Genomic DNA, 11259 nt, shown 5'->3' with positions numbered 1-11259 from the left:
GTAATCAGAAGATTTCCTGTTGAAGCCCCACTGCCAAGTTGCCACTGTTGGGCCCCTAAGCAAGGCCTTTAACCCTCAGTGGCTCAAGTTGTGTTCAGTCATAATCGCGAGTTGCTTTGGATAAAAGTGTCAGTCAAATGATGTAAACATGTTTCTAGTGTTGGTTCACTTAGAGGCTTGGGGATGATATGGTTCTAGTTTAGTGGTTTGACTGACCAGGGATAGAAACTTTTGTAGTCTGGATGTCTGGGAGTTTCCTCAGAAAATACCATCTCTGCTGTGCCCTCTTAATTACAGAGGTGGTGTTAGTGGTAATTTAAAACTGCTCACTCCACCATATCTTCATTAATGGAAACCAGAGCCTGATCAGCATGTCTGCACCTCCTGAAGTTGGTGATTAGCACTTTTGGTTTTAGCATTAGTGAGGATCAGATTGTTCAGAAAGCACCATCTCACCAGATTGTCCTCTTCTGCTCTATAGGCGTTTTCAACAGTGTGTGTGATTAACCCAATCATAGTTGTCACCTGCAAACTGCAAACTTAATGGTGTTTTATGCCTTTTATGCCTGGCTACCTTGTAGGCATCAGTGTTGCATGCTTTTAGAAAACCTCTGTATTTAGCTATCGTTTCTGATTAGAAAACACCTTTTTTGCATATCAACTGTGACATTTTCAATACAGGCATTTATATAAAATAACACTGTGGGTGTATATTCCTTGTGTTCTACTTATTTGTCATTCATGGCTTGTTGTGCAAATAAACCTCACTCTGTGTTTTCAAAACAGCCTTGTAGTTGTGCAGTGGCTCCACCAGGCCATACTTTCATTGGCTTTATGGCACATTTGATTCTTCTCCTGAAAATGTGAGGGGTGATGGGATTGTTCCAGGTGTGGATGGGGTTGGGCCCTGTAAACAGACTTTATATTGGTGTACACACAGTGAGTGGGTGTGATAGCACTAGCATAAAAAATGTTCAGACCCTTAGAAAAACAAACAAAAAAAACTGCTAGACCTCTAAAACAGTTTCACCAACATATGCACATATCCTATACATTAGCATATTAACACATTTTAACGAGAATGACCACTATAGTGCTCCACCTTTCTCCCCCATCTTGAACACGAGCAATGTTTGCTACAATATAAATACATTATAAGCAAACTATGATTTTCGCAGCCATTTTCCCCCTTGGTGGAGAAGGCAGGAGATGAGTAAGTGGAAGAAAAATTGCTTATGTTGCTGTCCCAGTCTGAAAATGGAAAAAGGTCACCAGTGACTGTATCTAACAGCACTTTCTAGAGGGAATTATACAGATTTCAATACTTTTACTTGACCTCTGTAAAATACAACTGGGATGGACAATTCTGACAAACTCAACTAATTGAAGGCATTGTTTATTATTTAAATGGTGTTTAATGTGCTTGACTCTGAATGGACCAATCGCTTAATGTATTATGCATGTATTAGGCAGGAATGCATTAGGAGTATCAGGCATGCTGCTATCTGGATGAACTGTGAAGCTGCAGCCCTGCATATACCAAGTTGCCCATTCCTGAAATAATATGATGTAACAGTATAACTTACTAGAAAATTCCTTCACTGTCTGTTTTCTTATTGATAACAGCAAGAAGACATAGAGGAGGTTAACGTCAGTCCCATGGCCTTGTCAGTGATTCTGCGTTTGAAAGCAGTGTCCAATCTTTCTGACATCTTGGAAGCTGTTTCAGTATTGAAGTGTGAAGTCTTGATTTACCTTTAAAATCCAAAACTAGACAATTACGTATACCATCCATCATCCTAAGACTTCTTTATTTACTAACCCACCAGTCCTCTGGCATTTAAAAACTGGGGAAAGGTTTTTAGAATATCGGATGTCTTAGTTGGGTTATGGACAAGTCCATGTCTGTATTGGAAGGTCTCCATCTTGAGAAAGAACTGAGTCTCATCAGAAGTGTGAGAAGGCAATAGCTTCTTCGAGCTGCTTCTAAGGGCTGGTAGAGCTTTGCAAGGATGGTCTGCCCCCAGTCGGAGTTTGCATCAGTTCTCTTAGCAGCGCAATGAGATGTGTTTCTCTGCACTTAAGTCACCAAGCAAGGTAACCAGTTCCACTATCAGCACCAGAAACGCGCTCCTATACAACTTGGAAAGATTTTTTACAATTATTGATCATAATCCAAGTAAACGCAGATACCATGTATCAAGTGGATTGCACTAACAGCATTTTTGAGAATGGATCTCCACAACGATTGAAAGAGTAATTCTTTAACTGTTTAACTGCCACGAAGAAAGTCTGCTATTATCTGTTAACAAAGCAGACATGCATTGGCAAGGTATCATTGCAAAGACCGCAATAACATAGTTTGCTACATTATTCTGCATTCTCGTCTATGGTAACGTGAATTTAATCAGCAATATAGTAGCTGATTGTCCAATTTCTCTGTGAACGTCACTGCGAAATTCTGCCTGAAAGAGCAGCTAGATTTCTTAGGGTAGCATACGTGCTCGCATTTCACATTGCAGGACTACTTGTATGTTTTTTATTCATTTACATATATATTTGGTGGAACATGCAGGTTATCTGAGGGTCTCCTGTTTTTTTCTGGCTGACAATGGAAAGAATCTGGGAACAGCAGGAAAAAATTCACCTCTCATCCAAAGTTCAGTGATCACACTTGGAATCATCTTCAACAATATACATGTTAATAAAATGTTTATTAACTTTGAAATCAATTCTAGTGGGTTATTTAAAACTGGAAATTCAACACTGGTGATTTTTCTGTGTAATCAACTGAATCAAATAGAAAGCAAAGGTTGCTTGGCGTAATACTGAAATGTCTCATTTTTAACATTTATTTTGCAGTAATATAAAGTCATTTTGCAGTCATTTCACACTGTATTCAGGCGTTTCTGCATTCTGCATTAAAGTGTATGACCTTCTCAGTTATTTCAGCCTGACATAAGACTTTCCAAGAGGTAAGTATAGCGTTAACACACCACTGTGGCTGGTCTAGAGGATGAATGCTGTGCCAAGATAAGACATTTTTTGCTGAATTTATAGATCTTTTTAACTTATTCTGCCTGTGGTCATGTAGCTTTTGGCATCTAGTTAGATGATGAACCTCCACCTCTGGGCTCTGCAAAGTGTAATACTGCTATAAATTAGCTTGGGAATAAGTCAGAAAGTAGTATGCCATATGTTTTAGGATGTGCTGTTGTTTAACAGAAAAGGCCTTCAACATCACTCCACACTGTACTCTCAGCATTGCACATTGTACAGCTGACAGCATATATGTTAACGTTAGCATTTCTGACGCAAAAAGTGATCCCTAAAGACGTGCTGAGGAGGCATACAGATAGGAGGAGGTGCACTCTGCACAGTGGGCAGGGGCTGTGGAGCCCACGCAGGTGGACGAGATGAAGATGAGATTAAGATGAGACGAGGATGAGACGAGGATGAGACGAGGATGAGACGGCTCGGCTCCCAGCCCCAGCCCAGACCTGAGCCCCTGTGTATCTTTGATCCACAGCTCCCGGCAGGCAAAGCCTGCGGCTCTGCTCACACACACCTGTGGCGCCAGCCTCGCTTCTGTGCTGCGTCTGAGGCTGATGAGCATAAAGACATCAAGGTGAAAACAGCAAGAAACACACAAGGAACCAACTGTGTATCAGGGCAAAAGATTATTAAGAAGCGCACTGGGTTTTTAACCTGATACTGGCAAAAGAAAACCTTGTCGCTGAAAGAAGTCAAAAGAAACCGGAATAACACGATGGGAGTGGTTAGGCTAAATGTGCTATTAAGATCAACACATTACGCTAGGGGTTTGTAACCCTACTTAAAAGATGACTCATTAAAAAGCACAACTAAACTCTAATTTTTCTTGTTATTTAGGTTGATGCGTATTTGATCATTTGGTTTTCTCTGTTTATGAGGTTATTTCAGAGTTTATTTTAAGTCACGAGATTTGGTGATGTATAACTTTACATAATTACAATATATTCATCCTGGTTTCTCTGTTCAATTTTTTCAGACCTGCCCTGGAGTGAATTAAAGTCTTCATATTAAATGGTTTCCTTGGCTTTGCATTACCGCATGACTATTCACACTCCCAAACCCCACCCAAATCCCCACCCCAAATCCCACCCACATCCCTACCCCTTAGGTCCCACCTGATCCCCACCCAAATCCCCGCTCAGACCCTAGCTCCATTTCTATATAATGGACCTACAGCATCACTCCAGGTACTTGGATTTGAGGCTCCTTTAAATGATTACCCAGTCAGATAGCAGTAGTATGAGTCAGGACTGCAAACACAATTCCTTTTTTGCACCACAAGTATATCAGTGATTGTTATTTATGCACACTGAGCTGCCAGGGGAAACCCTGGGAGTCTTTGTTGAACTGCATAGCTTAGATCAATCGCATTTTTGCGATGAACACAGAATCCAATTATGCATTAATATTTGGTGTCTAGCACACTGTCGTCACTGATGTTTAGCCTCACCCATTATTACTGGTGATGTTATTAAAGGGCTGAAATCAATGTTGGTTAGCTTGTATCAGATCAATACCTGGAGCATCTGAATGAATAATTCGAGTTGAGTTCGGAGATTAAGCAGGTAGAGGAGCTAGCTCATTTGTCTCAGCCCCTGAGCTGTCTCACAGTGCTGTACAACTGCAGGCACAACAGAGAGAGAGAGAGAGAGAGAGAGAGAGGGAGAGAAGGAGGGAGAGAGAGAGAGAGAGAGAGAGAGATAGTTAGAGGGAGAGAGGGAGAGAGGGAGAAGTGCCAGTGTTTTGGCCCAGGCAGTAATTTCCACTGAGAGCAGTGCTTACCTCTTTTTCTTCCATTCTGTATGATGAGAAAACATTACAGTCTAAAAAAGATGCAACTGCTCACCTTTGGTCCATGGAAATATACATCAGATGTCAACATTCATCAGTTTTGACGTAGAAATATGTAGCATTTTTAATAATCTACATCCCTTTGTACATGTGTTGGACATAGTTACAGGTCAATTAGAGCAAGGTTTCCCACACTAATACTTGTGCAGTGGTAAACATTAACGGCTGGAGCCAGACCCTGTAATGCAGGACGTGTGGGAACCTACCCTGCGGGCAGGAGTTGCGGCCATTTGTATGCGAGCGGCAGTGTAGAGTCAGCCCTCTGTTACTGGCGCAGGTTAACTCTCCCCTGTGTGTCCCTGCCAGCCAAGGCCTATGGGAAAAGAGATGTCATGAACTTATGGTGGCTTTTCCCCCGTAATAAAACTCGATCAAGACTCAGGAGGATCAGCAGGATCAAGACTCACAGCGGTTCAAGACTCACAGCGGTTCAAGACTCACAGCGGCTCAAGACTCACAGCAGGATCATCACTGAGATGTTTGGACCGTTTCTACACAGACAGGTCCCCTAATGACGATCCAGTCTGGCGTGTTGGAATGTGACCCATCGATTGAGGGGGTTTTGGAAGAAATAATAGCCCTCATTACAACGATGTTGGGATGTTAGTAGATCCACCCTGTCCAAGGCTTCAGAGACAGATTATCTACTATATGTGTGTATATATATTTGAAGAAGATTTCAGTGCACTGTAATAACACTGTAATGTACTATAAGATAACATGAAATGTCCAAGCAGTAGGAGAGATGCCTTATCCCATAGACTGATAAATCATCTACGATATTTGACCACAGAATGGCATTTCCCTACTCTGCAAAAGCCCTGAGTGTGTGCTGCTCACTGCAGTCCACTATCATTTAAGATTAGCCCCATTAGCTGCAGCTGAAACCTCTCACACTTTGGCGAGGCCCTCGAACGAACGGAGCGCAGAGTAACGCTGTACACTCTTTACATGCTCAATTTCACCTGCCCTCCAGAACTTTACTGAGGATTGTTAACTGGAAAAACGGGCCGTTTATTTCCAGCCAGGCTTAATGGCCTCCTGTGCCCAGCTAAAGGGAGGCGACGCCAAAAGTCCCAGAACTCTTTTACTTATTCTGCCCGGTGCTCCATGAATACAGCAGGGTGAACTGCTGTAAACAGACCAGCTTTAATTGCACTGGGGATGTTCTACTGATACTTGCAATGCAGCCCTTGTAATGGCTCAAGAGAAGCAACCAATCACGAGCTTTGCCATCTTACCAAAGAGAGAGTTGGAAACATGGCTTGATTTTGTAATGTATATCTGATCAGACAGGCCGGGAAAAATTCTAGAAGGCATTTTCCTTATTCTGTTTTGCTCTTGACAAGAATATTTCAAGTTGAGGGGAGTCATCTGAGACTAGGAGGAAAAGACTTCCTCTAGGCCTCCTACGACCTGCTCTACAAGGGAATGTTACAGCAGCTCCGCCTCAGGGGCTAAACACAGACACGCCTGGACATAGTGACTTTTTCCCCACATATCCAAAGAGTGTGTTCTCCCGCTCACTGTCACTAGTGTCAGGTGACCATTTAATATCAATGCCACACGGTAGGCAGCCATAAGGGTTTTGACTCACTATTTGGTCTCTTTTTGGTTTTGTGAGTGAGGATAAATAAAAGATTACAGAAATAGCACAGAGCCCAGTTCTTTTGATGTTTTATTAAAATAATGTTGCCTTAACTTTGTTCTCCTGCTTTATAAGATATAAGAGGAAACAGTCTATGTGGAGGCTTAGCTTGTCATACCGCCAGATCCCCAAGCAGACTACAATACCCAGCAACCCGTTCATCACCCAGTCAACGACTCAACCAATCAGAGGTGTCCAATCAGATCAGTGTCACCAGAATATTGAACTCACCTGTATGTCCTGATTCTTGGATTATATAACACTGTTTCAAACTCTAAATCATAGCGAAGTGTTGCCAAGCGTTATTTTGGATTGCCTTTTTGTGTACTGTACCTTTTCTTAGTGTTCCTCACTGTTGTATTTTGCCTGCCCCTTTTGGATTGTCTGCCTGGTTATGTTGTGACTGATCTTCTGGTTTCTGACTCGGACTGTTATGCTCTCTGGGATTTGGAGTATCCCTTTATATTCTCTTTTTTGTCATCACACCAGAATATTACACAACCCCTGAACAAAAAACAAACAAACAACTTGCTGTTTCATATCCGCCAGCGTCTGATTTTGCCCAACCCATCACGTTACTAGGTGAAATCTACCAACCTGGAGACTGCTTAATTACTATAATGAGATATATGCATCACGATTGCTGTGTCCTAGGACAGGCTACCGCCCTCCACATGTCTACGCATCATCTCCACCTAGAACACATGATCCAGGGTGGATATAGCACCAACAGAAACAGCTGATTGTTTGAAAGACAGTTGCTATGGAATCAGGCATGGTATGGATTTCTTGTTGGTTTCTTAGATATGCACATGTTTTGACATATATTGGGAGAAAATATGAGTACACAACAAATGGGTACATTGTTCTAGAATGGCAATCAACTACAAAGGGCCCAATTTCACCAGTTGGCCCTTAAATGTGTGCTGCCCCCTTGTGGACAAAGCTCCAATATGAACGTTACAGACCCTAAAAGAGCTAATTATGAATATTTCTATATCTGTGTGTGTGTGTGTGTGTGTGTGTGTGTATAGAGAGAGAGTGTTAGACAGAGAAGTGTATGTGTAATAATGTGGTTAAAATAAACATATCTATTCATCTTAAGAAACCATAGAAATGAAATTTTCAAAATCAGCTGTTAGACATTGTACTATCATACTATCAAATTCTCTTGATATGCAAATACAGAAGAATGAAGCAGTTTTTTTTTTTGGTCATATACGATCCTCTCACATGCACACAGCGGCTGTGCTCTAACAGTCATCCAGAGCCCTTCCCTGTCATTTTTTAGCATTTACTCAAGCAGTGATTCATAAGGAGCGCACTAAAAGATTAGCCTTTCTCTGGGTTCATGTACACTGCTCAGAAAAGGGAAATACCATAGCAGGGGAATACCCACTGCGTTCTGGCACATTGCATCAGCCTGGTCCTGCCATGACTACCTGCCATGACTAATCGTGAGTCTTGTTTTTGAATGTTTTTGTTTTTCCATTTTTCCCCCCCTTATTTTGGCATTAAAACGTCAAAATGTTCAGAAGCTGAATATCAAATAACGCTGTCTATCAACCAGCGTGAGCTCGGGACTCTATAAATACATTAAATCAAACTATTTCTAAAATGTCAAGTCAAATTCAGCTTTCTGTTTTTACTTTCTAACATTATGTAAAGAACGCTTCCACTGTTGTTAGCACTTTAAAATCTACACACAGATTTTTACCCTTTGATATTTACGAATTGTGTCTGACTTCTCATGTGCCACTGTAGCTACCTACATGTTCATGGAGATACCTAGAGCTCTCCTCTGAAGAAGTTCAACCACCCTCACTCCCCAAAAAAGGGATACAAAAGTTTATAACGGTTCAAAATTAGCAAAATGACACTGACAACAGGAAATGTAATTTGCCCCTGTGTTTCCATGAACAATTGTGGATTTTCCATTATGTTTGAGCACCCTCAGAGTGCGTCTCCTAAATGAATGTCTGATTAAACCAGACCTCAGTAAACCCCCCCCGTATTCTCCTATGCACCAGCTGTGCTTGTCAGACCTGGTTTGCCCCATCATTGAGAGTACTGGCCTTTTCTGGAAACATTCCAACCACACTAATTCCACCTCGGCAGCTCTGCTGGAAGCATGTGTCTTCTGTCACTCCTACAGACTAGTGCCAGCGTGAGTAGCTTATGAACTCCATGTATAAATTATATCCATGTATAACTTATATATTGTTTGTAAGCTCACTGCTTATGATATTTATTCTGTTCTGTAATCCTACTTGCAACTTATTAATAATAGTATACTCTATTCCTGTGTCATGCTCTAATACTAGACAACAGGCCAAAGTACTGTATAATAGATAACATATCAGAGATGACTTGAAGCCTATTTGAAATATACTGGTATCTGGTAGATTCATTTGACAGTCATTTTAGTTTGTGCATGACATATCTGAAAGAGGATTTTCATTACATATCAAGGAATACTTTGTTGAGTTTCTCATGACTGTCTGAAGGGTGTCGTGATCGCGTGTCTGTGGTACATGCAGGGTCATTTCCATGACACTGATGTGCAGGTCACTCCTGTCTCATGCAGCTGTCAGGTTACAGGCTGGGTGGGTGGGGCCTGCTGATGCTAGCGCCTGCCTGCCTGGGACTTTGCATACACCCCTGACAGCACACGGGTGCTTCAGTAGAGCGCGCAGCCAAGCGTTTCCAGGTGGAATGACAACTCTATTAACGTGAAACGTGCAAGGATGTGCTTGACATGGCCATTTTCCTCTGCTGTTCCATTAGAGAGAAAGGAGTTGGGCTAATGTTCCTGATTTGATTACAGTGCTTCTTTCAGAGAGTGATGAAATAACATACCATCTCAGAAACAGAGCAAACTACTAGCGGGGCGTCTAACCTGCTGTCTACTTATGCATATATATGCTGTCTAGTTATGCATATATCATTCTTATTTTAGACTGTTTGCCAATATGCTAATGCACTGGAAGTCTACCAACTCGTGCGTTTCCTTTTAAGTACTTACTGGCCTAGACTAAACACCTCTCTGTTAGATAGTATGTGTAACACTATTACACAAGAAGCTAGTAATTAATACATAGGAAAATTCCCACTAAATGTATAAGTACAATGACACTATAAATAACTGAGTTTTCCTTCACTGGGATCAGAAGTTGGGAAAATCCCTCTGTTTGACTCGTCGGTGGTTTTGTTATGAGAACAAGATGCAAATATGGCAATTTCAGAAAGAGGTGGTTTTCAAGAAATCCACACGGAAAGTCAAGTCTGTAACATCATGACGCTCCATGCAAGGCAAATACAATTATCAGCTGGAGATTTTGGAACTGGGAAGCACTGAAATTGTGAGCTCATAATGAGGATATTCAAGATTTGTACAAGGATTCCCCCTCTGAGACACAGCGGTGCCAGTCAACACCACGACAGCCTGAAGGGAATGCAGTGTGTCGCTCCAGCTAAACTGTTGTGGGTAACTGGGATTTTAAAAAAGTATGTGATGATACCAGTTTAACACCGAAGTATCGAGCCTCTTTCTGTGGGCCTCGGGGATAAAAAAGGAGGAAGCCAGTAGCATCAGTGCATTTAATGGATGAGAACATGGCAGCTATCCAACTCCTAAAAATGCTGGAGACTTTAAGAGATTGAGAAATGAAAAGCACACACCAAGAGCCCAGCCAAGCAGTGACCACAGAGCCTCTCCTTCTGACTGCCTTAGCTGGGCGTGAGGCTTAATCAAAACAAGCCACCAGATCTCTCCATGTTACTCGTTAAGTGAAGAAATGCTCAATTCCACTCATTACAAATATATTTCATGCCACACACTATATGTCTTTGTTTTGTGTAAAGAGAATTTCTAGGTAAATTTCAAATATACTGCTATGCTATCAATGCTGGGGCCTGTTCTGTGATATCATCTGAAAGCAAGGATTTAGTCATTTTAGGTTTAATCTCTTTCTTCTGACTCTTGAATTTGAACTATCAGTTCAAAAACAGAGGACAGCCCTTTCTCTTTGTCCTTTGCCTGTGATCCACATGTCTTTAGAAATTGACTGTCAGGTCCATAGAGACAGAGTCAGGGTACACAAGCCAGCAGGAAGGCTTAAAGAGCTACTGAAGAAACAGGAAACATGTTCCATTTTTCTACCAAATGAATCATGGGAATACACTGGTGCACAAACGCCTGGAAAACGTTCACCCACGTCTCTCACGAGGAAACTGCTACACTTTTAATGTGTTCTGCTGGGCCTCCGCTCACGCGCTCTTGTGAATGTGGGTCCTTCGCCGTTAACACCAACACAACAACCTCACTGTGATCCTCTCAGGCAGACTTCATGTATCCACTGCACAGGAAGAGGGACCAGTTTCTCTTAAAGGCAAGGGAAAGACATCTGTCTGAGAAGATTACTGTTTGCTGCCCTAGGACATAACATTACCGGTCACAGACGGACTTTGCTTGGCGCCATCTGAGATAACAGGTCAGGGCTTTGTGGTGTTCACCGAGCCATGCAGAGGTGTGCTGTAGGCCCACCGTTGCAAACCCACAGGCTCTGGCCTACATTAAAACCACATCAATGTGAATGAGACACACAGCATGCTCTGCAGCGAAAACTGTACAGGTCAAGGCTCATGGATACTGGGCTCTGAACTGTCATTCACAGCAGTTCTAATTATCCATTTTCTGAATGCCT

General features: G+C 42.0%; 1 long non-coding RNA gene across 1 annotated transcript; it reads right to left on the bottom strand.

Annotated features, from left to right (window-relative positions):
• Positions 1–2908: 2908 nt before the first annotated feature.
• LOC113574380 lies at positions 2909–5195 on the bottom strand. The gene is made up of 3 exons (XR_003410318.2): positions 5112–5195; positions 4572–4675; positions 2909–3605 (listed from the first exon to the last, which is right to left on the bottom strand). It is a non-coding gene; the product is annotated as an uncharacterized LOC113574380 (long non-coding RNA).
• Between the last annotated feature and the right edge of the window lie 6064 nt (positions 5196–11259).

The sequence above is a fragment of the Electrophorus electricus genome, chromosome 25, assembly GCF_013358815.1.
Source record: "Electrophorus electricus isolate fEleEle1 chromosome 25, fEleEle1.pri, whole genome shotgun sequence".
NCBI lineage: Eukaryota > Metazoa > Chordata > Actinopteri > Gymnotiformes > Gymnotidae > Electrophorus > Electrophorus electricus.
The sequence above is the reverse complement of the archived record's forward strand: the minus strand, read 5'-3'. Positions and strand labels throughout refer to the sequence as shown.